General features: G+C 51.0%; 1 non-coding gene across 1 annotated transcript; it reads right to left on the bottom strand.

The window, feature by feature from the left end:
• Positions 1-15,224: 15,224 nt before the first annotated feature.
• TRNAS-GCU (transfer RNA serine (anticodon GCU)) lies at positions 15,225-15,307 on the bottom strand. Its single transcript has one exon. It is a non-coding gene; the product is annotated as a tRNA-Ser (tRNA).
• Positions 15,308-15,533: the final 226 nt, after the last annotated feature.

The raw sequence follows: 15,533 nt of genomic DNA, 5'->3' as shown, positions 1-15,533 counted from the left end.
ACAGACAGGCCAGGCTGTATGGAGCACAACAGTCAGGAATCAGCTCAGGGTCCGGTCTAGCACATGCATGCAGTGGTTGGACAAGCAACAGCAAGGAACTGGACTGGTGCGGAGTGAAAGATCTGTGGGAAGGAACCGAAAATAGTACTGGGGCTGCAGTACAGGGCTTGCATACACTTTCTTTGACCTGTTTTGCTGGAAGAGTTAGCAGGGCAAGCTTGTTAGTCACAGGTAAGGGGGTGAGTTTATGCAAATTCTGGACTCTGGGACCATAGCTGGGGTGGCACATGCACCCTCTCTGCAACCAACCTTTGTTATTTCACTCCATAACAGCACACACAAAGCAACCTTTTACCTTTCAGCACCAAAATATACTGTAGAAGAAATCTAATAGCATAACTTTAAGATGAGAAACTTCAGTACTAACAACAATTCTAAAGATATTCAAAAATATCTCTGTCTTTAGACACCAGACACAAAATCAATCAGACCAAGAACAAACATCTATTCCTATTTCCCACACACTTGGGGAGGGGGGGTTTGGAACCCATACCCCTTAATGATGAGTCCTTTCCAGGCGAGGGGCAAGCTCTCAGGCCTCAAATGCCAGGTACAGTTACTCTCTCCTTGATCCAAACTAAACAGGAAAATACACTTGATTACTCCTGCCCCAATAACAAAGAGATGGGGGATCCCACAGCAGCTGAAATGACCATTTGGACAAGCACTCCCCTCATGCAATCTGGGGTGGGTGTAACCATGCAAATGACATCAGCCCCAAAAGGCCTTTACAACAGATCACCAACAGATGGCAGGGTAGAGTTCATACCGACCCTGCTTAAACTAGATTGTGGCAAAGATTAAAAAACACTGAATGTTAAAACTCACCAAACGTGGGTGAATCCATTCTCATTGTCGTACCCGTTTCTTAAACTCCACACCTGAACGTAGCCCTCACATGGACAACATACCCTCCTAACTCAGTGTCTGTACGTTAACCTTTTACCCCCAGTCAGGGCTATGGCAGATTCTGTATTCCTTACGCCACCCGATCTTAAACCGAACTTCGCACCCCTTGGGTAATCTGTACATTGTTCCCTGATCACCAGAAACTTCTACACCTAAATGCTGTACCGTACACCTTTTTCTTCTTTGAACGTCATCTTACTAAAATGTTGACATTTGTTCGAGATCCCGGCTCCTGTTCCCTTGCAAGGCGTGTGCCTTTGCTCCAGGTTTTAGTCTGCTAATACAGTGGGGGCAGGGTGGGGGCCGATTGAGCCAGAGGCACTTGCCTGCTGCAGACACGGATCAAAGGCTGAACCTCATCCCCCACGAGCTGAAGGCTTAATTGAAAACAGTTTAAGCAGTACTCCCGTCTCCGGCACTCAGCTACCCAGCTCCCAATGGGGTCCAAACCCCAAATAGATCCTTTTTACCCTGTAGAAGCTGTAAAAGCCTGTGACCAGGGCAGCTGCCTAGCAGCCGGCGCATATGCCTGCCAGTGTGAGAGCTCGTAAGGCACTAATCCAGATAGAGGTGGCTGGGTGGCAGGGGGAGTAAAGAGCCAGCAGAGTGGTGCAGCGGACGCATGCTGGGCCCATAACCCAGAGGTCAATGGATCAAAGCCATTCTCTGATACACGAGCACTTGTCTCTTTTCCCTCTGGGCCTTCAAGCGATCAAAGCCCTCTGCTTGCGGGCCCAGCTCTGTCTGCCATGTGCCTGGGCAGCAGCAGGACAGTCTCAAGAGAGCAGCTCCCACCCATTATCTCTTGTAGTGAAAAGGAAGTAGAATTGTGGTTGGACTTTTGCTATTTCTGTTCAGGGAGTCAGTGGCTGTGAGGCAACCCTTACTGATAATGGCAGGGGAAGAGTTCTCTCTTCTGCATTGATGCTGCAATTTTTTGTTGTGTCCTTTCTCTCCCCCTTCAATGCAGGCAGGTAGGCTTGGTGGCTTGGGGATGTGGGTCAAGCCTGGTTTCTTTTGGCAGACACCTGGTTGAGAACTGGTGCTCTACAGTCTTGTCTAAACTGACCAGCCCTAATGTCTGTAGCCTCGTCTCATACTTTGGAAGCCTTTTATTTATCCCTTTCCACTGCAAAAATGACTATTTAGTCCTACTCTTTCTTTCCAAGCTGCTAACCAGTTACTGATCCATGAGAGGGCCCCAGCCATCTGGAGTAGCTTGTGACTGTGAGTGGCAACCTCAGGGCAGATTGTTAAGAAGCAGAGCACAATCCCCAAACTGGTTGTGTGTTCTAGACTTACGTTTCACCAAGTGTCAGATTCTGGATGACACCCCTTTTATGACTTTTTAAAGCAAACTTGCTATTTTTGCATCATTTGAGCGTTCTATGCAGAGGACTAGAAATGTTTCTATTAACCTGAATGTTAGATCATTTTAACATTGGCTGGAATCACAATGTTAAATTAGTTCTTATGACTTTAATAACTGATACTTCCTCTATCTCAGGACTAGCTATTAAACGGTTTTTTGGACTAGGGAGATGGAATAGCAGCTTCCTCCATCCCTTGCACACATCACCCTGTTACTGTGGCACTGAACCCCCAGGAGCGGTGGACCTCCCTATGGGGAGAATATCGTGGTTGAAGAGCAGCGAAGAAAAATGGTGTTGTCTGTGTTCCCATTTAGTTTGTTCTGAGTATGGTTTTGAGTCGTTTGTAACTCTTTCATCAGTTATTAGTAACATCTTATTATCAGGCCTCTGAACTGAAAGGCTGCTCTTGCAGGTTTTACTTTGTCGTTGTTTGTAGGTCAAACAGCCGCTTTCTTAGGCCTCGTCCACACTATGCATTTAAACCGAATTTAGCAGCATTAAAACGAATTAACCCTGCACCCGTCCACACAATGAAGCCCTTTATATCGATATAAAGGGTTCTTAATACCGATATCTGTACTCCTCCCCGACGAGGGCAGTAGCGTGGAAATCGGTATTGCCATGTTGGATTAGGGTTAGTGTGGCCGCAATTCAATAGTATTGGCCTCCGGGCGGTATCCCACAGTGCACCCTTGTGACCGCTCTGGAAAGCAATCTGAACTCGGATGCACTGGCCAGGTAAACAGGAAAAGCCCCGTGAATTTTGAATTTCATTTCCTGTTTGCCCAGCATGGAGCTCTGATCAGCACAGGTGGCGATGCAGTCCCAAACCCAAAACGAGCTCCAGCGTGGACCGTCTGGGAGGTACTGGATCTGATCGCTGTATGGAGAGACAAATCTGTTCTATCAGAGCTCCGTTACAGAAGACGAAATGACAAAGCATTTGAAAAAATCTCCAGGCTATGATAGACAGAGTCCACAGCCGGGACTCAGCACAGTGCTGCGTGACAAGCATAACGGAAAGCCAAAGAATCAAATGGACGTTCATGGAGGGAGGGAGGGGAGACTGAGGACTCCAGCGATCCCACAGTCCCCGCAGTCTTTGAAAAGCATTTGCATTCTTAGCTGAGCTCCCAATGCCTGAACAGTCAAACACATTTTGCCAAGTGTTTCAAGGGACCCTGGAGCTAGGCAAAGGGGTCCAACGGGCAGGACCCCTGGAGCTAGGTTTAGGGGCCCCAGAGATAGAGCCCCTTGATCTAGGGTTGGGGGACCCATGCATAGGGCCCCTTGACCTAGGGTAAAGGGCCCCATGGGTAGGGCCCCTGAAGCTAGGGTTAGGGGACCCAGGGGTACAGGGCCTGCAGATAGGGTTAAGGGTCCCACGAGAAGGGACCTTGGAGCTAGGGTTAGGGGCCCCACGGGAAGGGCTGTTGGAGCTAGGGTTAGGGTTCTCACATGTAGGGACCCTGGAGCTAGGGCTAGGAGCCCCAGGGATGGGGCCACAGGAGCAAGGGTTGGGGGTCCCAGGGGTGGGGTGCCTGGAGCTAGTGTTCGGGTGTCTAGGGGTGGGGCCCCTGGAGCTAGGGTTAGCGACCCCATGGGCAGGGCACCTTGAGCAGGGGTTTGGATCCCCAGCAATGGGGCCTCTGGAGCAAGGGTTAGGGGTCCAAGGGGTGGGACCCATGGAACTAGGGTTAGGGGTCCCACTGGTAGGGCCCCTGAAGCTAGAGTTAGGGGACCCAGGGGTAGGGCCCATGCAGCTAGGGTTTGGAGCCCCAGAGATGGGGCCCATGGAGCTAGGGATAGGGGTTCCAGGAGTGGGGCCCCTGGAACTAGGGTTAGAGGCCCCACGGGTAGGGCCCCTGAAGGTAGGGTTAGGCACCCCAGGGGTAAGGCCCCTGGAGCTAAGATTAGGGGTCCCACGGGTATGTCCTCTGGAGCTAGGATTATAGGTCATATGGGCACGGAGCCAGGAGCTAAGGTTAGAGCTCCCACAGGTAGGACCTCAGGAGCTAGGGTTAGGGGCCCCACGGATAGGGCCCCTGGAGCTTGGGTTAGGGATCCTAAGGGAAGGGCCTCTGGAGCTAGGGTTAGGTGCCCCATGGGCAGGAGCCCAGGAGCTAGATTTAGGGGCCCCAAGGATGGGGCTCCTGGAGCTAGGGTTAAGGTCCCCACGGGTAGGGCCCATGGAGCTAAGGCTAGGGGCCCCATGGGGAGGTCCCATAGAGCTAGGGTTAGGGTCCCCACGGGTAGGGCCCCTGGAGATAGGGTCAGGGGCCCCAGGGACAGAGCCCCTGGAGCTAGTGTCAGGGACTCTAACCCCCAGATGGCAAAGTTAGTTGTCTGACCGCAAGAGAGACAGGCAACACCAGCAAGGTCCGATCAAAAGCTCTTTATTGACAAGTGCACGCATCAACATAGAGCAGCTTGTCTCCCGAGAGAACCAGCCCGCTCTTTAAATCTTAGTATAAGCCTATATAGACAGTTCTGTCGCGTCATAAATTATTCACTGGAGCAACCCACTCCCTTCTTTTAACAACTAGAAACTAGACACCTTTAGTATACATACATACCTAAAGTTAGAAATGTAGGGGAGTTAAAAACAAACAACGAAGAAAACCAGGGAGTGAAAACAAGGAGGCTGGGAAACTAGGGCTCTTATCAGTTCTTCGAAGGAGCTGCCCTAACACAGCACATCTGGTACTATGCCAGGAATGCAGCTTCTCGCTTATCTCACTTTTTTCCAGCGCTTGTGAGACATGCTGCTGCTTCTCAGTGTTTTCCACTCAGGAATTACCCAAAAACCTCGGTTAGCCTGATTTTGGTCAGGTTGGCATACCTGGTTTTGTCTGCTATATCTTTATTCAGGCCTAACACTAGGGATAGGGGCCCCACGAGTACGGTTCAGGGAGCTAGGACTGGGGGCCCAAGGGGTATGCCCCCTGGAGCTAGGGATAGGGGTCACAAAAGTAGGGCCTTTGAAGCTAGGGCTAGGGGCCCAACGGGTGGGGTCCCTGAAGCTAGGTTTAGGAGCCCCATGGGTAGGGCCACTGGAACTAGGGTTTAGGGCCCCAGGGATGCGCCCCTGAAGCTAGGGTAAAGGGTCCCAGGGGTGGGGCGCCTGGAGATAGGTTTAGTGGCCCGACGGGTATGGCCCCTGCAGCTAGGATTAGGGGCCCCAATGGTAGGGCCTCTGGAGCTAGGTTTGGGGGTCCCACGGGTAAGGACTCTGTAGCTAGGGTTAGATCCCCATGGGTTGGGCCCCTGGAGCTAGGGTTAGGAGCACTGGGGGTCAGGCCCCTGGAGCTAGGGTTAGGGGCCCACGCATATGGCATCTGGAGCTAGGGTTAGGGGACACAGGGGTAAGGCCCCTATAGCTAGGGTTAGTGGTCGCATGGGTAGGGCCTCTGGAGCTAGGGTTAGGGGCCCCACATGAAGGGACCCTAGAGTTTGGGTTAGGGGCCCCAGGGCTGGGGCTCATGGTGCTAGGGTTAGGGGACCTAGGGGTGGGCCCTGGACCTAGGGATAGAGGTCCTAGTGGTGGGGTGCCTGGAGCTACGGTTAGGGGCCCCAGGGGTAGAGCCCATGGATCTAGGGTTAGGGGTCCCACGGGTTGGGACACTGGAGCTAGGGACAGGGGCCCCATGGGTAGGGCCCCTGGAAATTGGGTTAGTGGTTCCATGCATAGAGCCCCTGTAGCTAGCGTTAGCGGGCGCATGGCTAAGGCCCTTGGGGATTGGATTTGGGGCCCCAGGGACTTGGCTCTTGAGCTAGGGTTAGTGTTCGCGTGGGTGGGGCCCCTGGAGCTAGTGTTTGGGTTTCCAGGGGGTGGGGTCTCTGGAGCTAGGGCTAAGGACCCCACGGGTAGGGCCTCTTTAGCTAAGGTAAGGGCCCTACGGGCAGGGTGCCTGGAGCAAGTGTTAGGGACCCCACGGGTAGGGCCCTTGGAACTAGGGTTAGGAGCCCCAGGTATGGGGCCCCTGGAGCTAGGGTTAGGGGATGCAGGGGTCAGGTCCCTGGAGCTTGGGTTAGGGGCCCCACGGAGAGGGCCCCTGAAGATAGGGTTAGTGGCGCAAGGGGTAGGGCCCCTGGATCTTTGGTAACGGACCCAAGGGGTAGGGCCCCGGAAGCTAAGGTTAGGGTCCCATAGGTAGGGCCATTGGAACTAGGATTATGATTCCCACATGTAGGGCCCCTGGAGCTAGGGTTAGGTTTCCCAGGGGTGGGGCCTCTGGACCTAGTGTTAGGGGCACCATGAGGACGGCCCCTGGAGCTAGGGTAAGGTCCCACGGGTAGAGCCCTTGGAGCTAGGGTTAGGGGAACCACGGGTAGGGCCCCTGGAGCTAGAGTTAGGGGCCCCAGGGAAGGAGTCCCTGGAGCTAGGGTTAGGGGCCCCAGTGGTAGGCCCCTGAGAGAAATGCTCTGGGCATTATTGTGATGGAGTAGGGACTGTCTGTGTGGGGGATGGGAGAGCAGGGGGTGACTTTAGGACCGGACACGTGCTCAGCCTGTAACGTGAGCTAGGCAGGGGGGAGGGGGTCAGCACCTTTGCCAGGGAAGCTGGACACAGGAAGGGGCCGGCTGGAGGGAGTTAGTTCAGTTTCGGTTTTGGTCTAGGTGGTTGGAATTCAGGGAATCCGAAACTGGGAGTTAAGTTTCCTGAACCTCCAGAAGGACTCGATTGAGGGGTCCTGCTTGTGCCTCCAAACTCTCCTGTATCCTTCACTCCTGCTGTCCAATAAACCTTCTGTTTTACTGGCTGGCTGAGAGTCACCTTGTGTCCCAGGAAGAGGGGTGCAGGACCGGACTCCCCCACACTCCGTGACAGACCCTAAGCCCTTCCGGGACGCCTGTAGCCTGGACGTAGGTATCTGTGCCCCCCCACCAAACACCTAAGACCCCTGTAGACCCCTCCATCCTGAGCTTAGGTATCTGTGCCCCCTCACAAGCCCCCTAAGCCCCCCAGGGACCTATACAGCCAGAACATTGTTATCTGTGCCCCATATAGACTCCATAAGCCCCCCAGAACACTCCAGTGTGCACGTAGGTATATGTGCCCCTCAGAAACCCCCTAACCGCCCAGGAAACCCTACAGCCTGGATGTAGGTATTTGTACCCCCACAACCCCCCATCCCCCCGCCGGAACATCTACAATCTAGATGTAGATATCTGTGCCCCTCACAAAACCTCTAATCGCCCCTGGGACCGATACGGCCTGGACATACGTATCTGTGCCCACTCGAACCCCTAAGACCCCCTGGTACCCCTACAGCCGGGACACAGGTATCCTGGGCCCCCAAAAATCCCCTAAGACTCCCAGGATGCCTCCAGCCTGGACGTAGGTATCTATGCCCCCCATGAACCCCCTAAACCCCACTGGGACCCCTAGATCCTGGAGATTGGTATCTGTGTCCCCCAAAAAACTCTCTAAGCCCCCCAGGGACCCCTACGGCCTGGACGTACTTATCTGTGCACCTCAAGGCCCCTAAGATCCCTCGGACCCCTACAGCCTGGATGTAGGTGTGACAGTGCTCCCTGTGGGAGCCAGCTGAGGTCACTTAATCAGGGTGAACTGCAAACAAAACAGGGCAGAAAAATCCCAAATGCTGGTGGTGATTTCAATACTTAGATTTACCAAGCCAGCACAAAGCAGCTTCTGTAGGACCTCACTGGTTACTTAGAAGTTTAAGCCATGCAGTTCCCTTAAAGTACCCAGCCTCAGGCCTCCATCCAGACACACCTGTCAGATATGATGATGATTCCTGAAAATCTTACTTCATCATATAAAAGGAAAGATTCTTCCAATCCCAAAGGATCAGCCACATACTCAGGATCTATTACAACTTAGATCTTCCCTAAAATACATGCTATAGCCAATTCTTATTAAGTAAGCTAAAATGTATTAGAAAAGAAAAGAGAGAGAATGTTGATTAAAAGATTAATAGACATATAGACTTGAATTCAATTCTTGAGGTTCAGATACATAGTAGAGGTGAGCTTGTAGTAGCCAAAAGTCCTTTTTGAAATAGTCCATAGGTTATAGTCCAATTTCCATATTCAGGGTGGCTCCAGTCAATGACTGGGGATCACAATCCTTGTGGCTTAAGGTTTCCCCGTCTTGAAACCCAAAGCAGATATGAGATGAAGAAGGATCGTGCCCCAGGCTTCTTATACATTTCCAGCAGCCTTTCGGCCTGAGAAAACAATAGGCTTAGCTCTCCTTCCAAACATCCTGGCAATTAGTACAGGGTAATTTATTCATTAAACAGTTCAAATAGAGGTTACCACAACCTTCAAAGAGACACATAGACAATAATACTATTTCACTCAAGTACCATCATAAATGTTAATATTCCTTTTTTGCTCTTTGAATTAAAATTATAGCAACAGACAAGACCTGTTTGCTTACATCACAAGACCTGAGCAAAAATCTCCCCTTCTACTTCTAACAATGCAGACTTGCATTTCAAAGCTCTGTTCATTTACATATCTTGCTAAGCAGTTCTTAAGGTTCACCCATGGGTCAGATCAATCGGTGAGGTGAGTTAATTAACTCTTTCTGGCCCTGTCACCTTTCAATGAGATATTAGATTATACTTATAATGTCACAGTGGTGGTGCATCGACTGCTGCAGCTCCCCATAGACTCTGCCTGCATCTCTCACCAAGCTGGAGTACAGCAGTCAAGGGGAGAGCACTCGATGTGTTACATCTATACTAGACACGATATATCGACCCCGCTGGATCGATCGCTGCCCACCGATTCGGCAGGTGGTATAGACATACCCCGAGTATCTGGTGATCAGAGCTGGACCCCGGAGGGGACACATTGAAGGAACTCAGGGGTTAAGGTGCCTCTATTGTCAACTGTCAGGGCTGCTGTAGCTCAGAGGAGGGTGCTTGACTACCTGGCAGGCTTAGGTGCCGCAAACCTGGAAGGCGGGAGAAGTGAAGCGGTCACGGTGTGCTTGGGGTGCTCGTGCTTGGAGCAGGGGTGAGCTGGGGCGAGGGGGGGTGCTGCAGGGCAGAGCGGGGGAGTTGCCACAAGAGGGGTGCCTCAGGGTGGAGGGGGGAGCTGCCACGGGTGGGGCGCCTTAGGGCGGCGGCGCGGGGGAGGAGGGCGCAAGGTGGAAGTTTCGCCTACGGCATGAAACATCCTTGCACAGGCCCTGCCCCATGCCCTGCCTGCAGCCAGCCCTGCACCCCCTGCCCTGCCCTGCCCGCAGCCAGCCTCTGTCTCCATCCAGCCCTGCACCTTCTGCCCTGCCCGCACCAGCCGCATCCTCCCTGCCCTGCCTGCAGCCAGCCCCACAGCCAGCCCCGACACACCCCCTGCCCTGTCTCCAGCCAACTCCTGCCGCTCCCCCCTGTGGCCCTGCCCAAAGCCAGCCAGCCCCCACACACCCCCAGCCTGCACCAGCCCTGCACCCCCTGTCTGCAGCCAGCCCCGCACACCCTACCCTGTCTCCAGCCAACCCCTGATGCACCCCCCAACCTGAAGCCAGCCAGCCCCGCATCCCTTGCCCTGCCTGCAGCCAGAGCCTACCTCCAGCCAACTCCATGTCCACTGATGCCCTGCAGTTCCCAGGGCAGTAACCCTGCACATCTGCTTCAATGAAGGGGGCAGGGAGCAGCTGGGACCCACACATGTGCACAGTCTTGGGTGACCAGACAGCAAGTGTGAAAAATCGGGACTGGGGTGGGGGTAATAGAATCCTAGATAAGAAAAAGACCCCAAAATTTGGACTGTCCCTATAAAATCGGGACATCAGGACACCTTAGCACACCCCCAGGACTCCTGAGTTCCATTGCTGGGTTTCCTATTGGTTCCACTGCTGGTTGTTTTCCTTTTCCTGGGGAGACTTTCGGCAAGTTGCTCCACACTCTAGGGCTCTGTCCCCAGCAGTCAAATGGGGATTTCATACTTTTCCGCTACTGGAAAGTGCTGGGAGAATCCCCCAGCAAAAGCTGCTCTGACAGTGCTAAGCAGCATCTGACCATTCAAGGTCAGAGCTCGGTACCTGGGAGGAGTGTTTGGCTCTGGGGTTTCACTTCAGCCCAGTCTAGAGAGAGGGGCCCAACCATGGAGTTTGGCTCAAGAAGACCAAGTGTCCAATTTGTTAAGGGCGTTTTGAATTCCAACCCTGTGCTCCTAAGTGCTTGGTGTCAGTTGCAAATTTTAGAAGCATGCTCTCCACTGCATTTTCCAAATCATTCATGAAAATATTGAATAGTATAGGACCGCGGACTGATCCCTGCCGGACCCACTAGGTACACCCTCTCCGTTGGACAGCCAAACATGGAGAAGGGCTCCTGGAGTCTGGGCTTTCAACCAGCTCTGCACCAACATTGCATTGATTACAGCTGGACTGCATTTCCCTCGTTTGCTTGTGAGAATGTCCTACGGGACTGTGTCAAAAGCCTTAGCAACCCCAAGCTAGATCCCATCTACTGTTTACCCACCTCCACCAGGCTCAAAACCCTGCCAAAGAAGGAAAGAGGATTGGTTTGGAATGATTTGTTCTTGACAAATCCATGCTCACTCGTCCTAAGAACCAAACTATTCTGTAGGTGCTGCTGACAAACTGAGTGCTTAAGAATGTATTGCAGGATCTCTGCAGCAATGGCAGTGAGGCTAGCTAGTCTGTAAGTCTCAGGGGTCTCTTTGTTCCCCTTTTAGAGAAAGATCCTGTCTTGTTCATGGATGGGAAGAGGTTCTTTTTCAGGGATCTCAGACGAGAACTGGGGCACAGCACCTGGTTTGTCAAGGCCACAAAAAAGGAGGCAGGAACCTCTTCTCTCCTGCTGGCAAAGACCCCCAGGTACCTGAAAGACAGGGACTCACATCCCTGAATGGGCTTTTTAAAAGGCACTGGTTAAAGATTGGCCCCGACCATTTCTTGTTTCCATTGACTAGACATTTTAGCAAACTTTAGAATTCCTTGGAGCTAAACACTGTGAAACTCCCCTTTCTCCTTCACAGAGGGCTTTAACGCCCCTTATCTCACTCAGGCTCACAACTGCCCGGAGTTTGAGAACTGTCCCTGTTCCCATTGGACTGATGGGAGGAGCCTGAGGTGCAGAGAAGGGAAGTGACCTACCCAAGCGCCTACACAGTAAGGTGGTGGCAGAGCCAGAAAGAGAAGCCACCAGTCCTGACTCCTGTTCTAACAGACAATAACCCCTCCAGAGGCAGGGATAGAGCTCAGGAATCGAGATGGTGGGGAAATTTCATTGAATCCATTTCTGTCAGAAAATCCCATTCAGGCTAATCCGGTTTGTTTCTCAGAATCATAACAAGTGGGATGAAAGTTCTTTGCAAAAATATTGTATTGCAAAACAAAAGCATCTCCTGTTTGTCAGAGTGTGTTAAATTGTCTCCTCGCACACAAAGAGGAGACACTTAGATCTCAAACATTAGATAAGATGCTTCAGTCTGAGCTAAGTCATTGCTGCTCTTAACAATTTCAAAATAAAAAAATGCAAAAAAAATACACTATTTCAGCTATTCTATTATGTGTTAATCTGCTCTGAGTAAACGTGATAGGACACCTCATATTATGCCCTACTCCTAGTGACACTCTCCAATGGATCCCCATCCTCCACCCACCGTCAGGTAGGTAAGAGCGGATCATTATTATTTCTACTTGAAAGAGGGAGAAGCTAAGGCTGAGAAAGGAGAATTGACTTGTTTTAGGTCACACAGCCAGTCAGAGGCAGAGTTGGGAATAGGACCCAAGAGCCCTGATTTTCAAACTACCCATTGGATCTTGAATTTTAGACACTGAATGACCTGAATAAAGTGCTCTCAGATGAGCTCCAGACCAACAACAGTGACAGTAACTATTCAGCAAGTATTTGAGGAGAACTGCAATGTTAGAGAGAATCATGAACTGCTCAGAGACAACTAATGCAGAGAAGCGGCAAAATTCATCAAACATAGAACTGGTTTTGACTTATAAAGAGAAAAACAAGGACCTGAGTCTCCTCCCTGTCAATAACCCCCGGCTCAGCCAATCAGGGTAGAGACTGAGGATGGGAGGCTGAGGGATCTCACCAGAGAGCCCAAAGGATGGCCCAGGTCACCAGTGGGGATCACTACCCGAGCAATAGTTCAGCCTCACATTTTTGGGTAGACCTCCCACAGTGAGAACTGCAGAGCACTGCCCTGCAAAAAACTAAAAAAACCACACACACACTCTCTCTCTCCCCCTCCCTCCTGGTGTTGGGAGGGGAACAGGTAAAAGGACAAAGGAAACAAGAGAAGAGAAAGGAGGGAGGGAGCGATGGAGGAAGAGGTGAAACAAAAAGGACAAACCCTAATGTCCCCAGTGATTCTAAGGGACAAAATCCCAGGTGCAGAATAAAATTCTGCCTCCTTAAGCTCGTGTTTTCCATGCCTCGAATTCACCTGTCACCAGATGGATCAGACTGAACAGCTTTCAAACCTCCAGGAGGCTCTTACCTTCTAAACAGGGACAGCTGTTTTCTAGTAAAATCACTACAAGGGAAGGAGAAACCTCGAAAGAGGTTCCTCCTGGCGCTCATGTCCGTGAACCCAAATACTCTCTCAGTCCTCAAAGAGAGACCCGGAGAAGGAGACTTGCTGAAGCAAAGCCACAGGGGTCTCTGAGGTTTCCCTGGCCCCTCACCCCTGTCCTGCCTTGCTAATGTCAGCATCTCTCTGTGAGGTCACCACCTCCTCACCACCTTGGACCAATAAGACTTAGGTCCTGCAAAAGGCCTTTGTGATGTCACTGCCACATCCCTCCTTTGCTGTGCCAATGTCCTGCCCCTGGCCTGGACCTTTGGAGGTTTGAGCTACTCCCTGTGGATCACTCCACTCAAGGAGCGTTCATTCTAGTCAGCAAGCCGGCTAGACAGGAAAACATCAGACGCTGCTCCCAATGCTGCACTCAGTTTTTCAGAAATTAGTCGACTTTCTGGCCAGAAGAGACCATTAGATCATCTAATCTGACCCCCTGCATGTCACAGGCCTCCTGTATGACACAAGAGCTACTTTGGGGGCAAACACATTCAAGAAAGGCATCTAGTCTTCATTAAATGACATCGGGAGATGAAGAATCCACCCCTTTCCTTGGTAGCTTGTTCCTGTGGTGAATCATCCTCGCTGTTGACTATTTGTGCCTTAGTTGTAATAGGAATTTGTCTCTTTTCACCTTCCAATCATTGGGTCTTGTTATGCCTTTCTCTGCTAGATTCAAGAGCCCTTTAATAACCAATCTTTTCTCTCCATTAAGGCACTTCAACACTTCAGCGAAGTCACCGTTCAATCTTCTTTTCATAAGCTAAACAGGTTGAGCTCTTTCAATAGCTCACTAGAAGGTATTTATCTCCAGCCCTCAGAACATTTGGTAGCTCTTTGCTGCCCTAGCTCAAATTTCACAACATCTTTTTCAAATGAGGACACCAAAACTGAAAGCTATTCCAATATCAGTCTCACTGATGCCATGTCACCTCCTGTGACGTTATTGACATAATCTGTAACTGTGCAGATCACTGTTGCGACCCCTGTTCTATATTTGCAGCCAATACTGTAGAAAGGTTGTCATGTAAGGGGTCTACGGAGAGGTTCTGATTGGCTGATTATAATGATGCTATCTCTAGATGTGTATCATTTTTGTAGTTGATGTTATGAATATTGGCTCTATGCTGCCCATATTTCAAACTTGTGCCATAATGGGGGACAAAACAGCTACCTTGTTAGAAGTGGCTTTGCCAATAGATGGAACCTGGGATTTAAACTCCCAATGATCGCACTGTGTTTGGGATCCATTTGAATTCCTCTCCCAGGTCTTTGACACTTTCATCTCCACTCATAGCGACTCTGATAGAGGATTAAAGAAGTCAAAGCATCATCTCCAAGCACAGACAACGGAGAATGCTTCATCACATGACACTTTGAGAAGTGGATGGATAGAACGTGATGAAGATAAACTCTGCCTGGCTCAGACAAAAGATAACAGTTGTGCAGTGATGAGGAAGGAGGGAATCTCTGAGTCACCTGTCCACGGTCGTGTCTTCACAGTGCTCCCAAGCTGGAGAGTGAAGAACCCCCTCGGTCCCACCGTGAGACTGAGGAACAGGAGGCCTGTCACCCCCATTCCTGCCATCCTGCATTCCTGGTGTCCAGCATCCCAGAGGGCCTCCGTGCCAGCAAAGAAACCCAACCGTCGTCTGGACTCCCCAGTGCTCCTCCTCAATGGCTCTAAATCAGCGGGAGAGTGGAAGGTCCTGGGCGTCGCGCCGGCACCTGGGATCCACTGCACCTGAACAGTGGGGAAAGGTTTCTGTGTTGGGGCATTGTTTAGTGTTTTCTAGTTTCCAAGGGAGGGTTTATGGGCCTGAGCATTAAGCTCCCAAACCCAGTCACTGTTTCATTGTATTCATTAAGTTCACATTTTCCCCTGTTCCCCCAGCTTTCTGTACCTTTACCCTGACTACACTTACCTTTGTTTGTGCCAAACCACCTTGTCTCCTCTTTATTTTATTTACAACTCAGAAGGAGGGAGGCAAAATCCACTGGTGATAGAGACAGGAGGGAGTCGAGTTTGTATCTCCTGAGAAAAGGGGCTTTTTCCTTTCCTATTTCTCCCCTACCATTTCTAACATTTTCCTTTGAAGCGTTGGCTTATTCAGCTTGAGGAAACATTAGCTTTTAAGATAAAAACTACGAAATACAGAACTAGAGACATTTTTTAGAAATCTGGGATTTAGACATTTTATTTAAAGCCGGGGGGGGGAGGTGTTGGAGTTTCTGAGAAGGTTTTTGTTTGCAAGAAGCAACATTGTTGTGTCTGTTATTGTACCAAGTTGGGAGATGGTTGTCTATGAAGGAAGAGTCAAGACTAAACGCATCCAGTGAGGATGGGATTTGAACCCATGCAGGCAGAGCACAATGGATTAGCAGTCCATCACCTTAACCACTGGGCCACCTCAACTGAGCTGTAACAAAAGGGACAGAAGGAGAAATCTAAGGCCGACAGAGATAGGGACACAAAGGAGTTTTTCAATACTAAGCGTAAGCAGGGTCTGAATGAGCTCCCCCCTCACATCTAGTGAGGAGCTGGGGAAAGACTTCAGGAACAGACCGTGTTTGCATAGACACACCTACTCTGCCTAGCTATGCAGCATGATGGGGCCGCTTCCCCAAAATGACCAGTTTGAG

Source organism: Gopherus flavomarginatus, chromosome 11 (assembly GCF_025201925.1).
Source record: "Gopherus flavomarginatus isolate rGopFla2 chromosome 11, rGopFla2.mat.asm, whole genome shotgun sequence".
Classification (NCBI taxonomy): Eukaryota; Metazoa; Chordata; order Testudines; family Testudinidae; genus Gopherus; species Gopherus flavomarginatus.
This window is presented reverse-complemented; position numbering and strand designations above follow the sequence as displayed.